This window comes from Euleptes europaea, chromosome 13 (assembly GCF_029931775.1).
Source record: "Euleptes europaea isolate rEulEur1 chromosome 13, rEulEur1.hap1, whole genome shotgun sequence".
In the NCBI taxonomy this organism is placed as follows: Eukaryota; Metazoa; Chordata; class Lepidosauria; order Squamata; family Sphaerodactylidae; genus Euleptes; species Euleptes europaea.
The window spans coordinates 5,591,598-5,592,354 of record NC_079324.1 but is presented as its reverse complement, the minus strand read 5'-3'; positions in this window follow the sequence as shown (position 1 = coordinate 5,592,354).

The window sequence follows — 757 nt, the reverse complement described above, 5'->3', positions numbered from 1 at the left end:
TCAGAGAGAACTTGCCCTCCTCCGAGCCCAGGAGTGAAGTAAGCCCAACTTCCTTTTCTTCTCATGCTTTATTATCTGGGATCTTGCATCACTTCTGCCCCTTCCTTCTTTTACTAGACAATAGACAAAATCTGGCCTTCCTAAAAATAAGCATCAGGAAAAGGCACTGGTTTCAGCGGCCAAGACTCTAGTCATAATTATCTTTCAGCTTTCGACTTGTTTTGCCATAAAACTTTTGATAGCACCAAATGCTTTCCCAGCACATATTTCTCATTTTTTGCATTCCACCCCCCTCTGCCTCCCCCATGTTCTGTCCCAGCTGAGGAGTCTCAGGGATCAAAAATGTGCTGAAAATCTGACTCCCAATGAGTTGAAAAAATGTGAAAGTGCTGGAAGCCATGTTTGTCCCATAACAGGACTGGAGAGAGGATGATGCTGTTCCAGTAGCCAGTAGCTCATAAAGACGTTGCTTGTGAGTGTCTGCATGAAAAGAAAGCACAGCCGAGATGCTGGAAGAGCTAGAGAAATAATCAGGCATTTGATGGGCTGTAGCGCCAAATCCCTCTCTTGCTGTGTTTGCCTCCACCTGTGTTCGACATGTATATTTATGGATAAAGCCAGATGAAAATGTAGGGCTGCCAACTCCTGGCTGGGAAATTCCTGGAGATTTAGGGTCGGAGCGTGGAGGGAGGTTTTGGGAGGGGACCAACCTCAGCAGGGCACATTCCATAGACTCCACCCCCCCTCCCAAGCATCC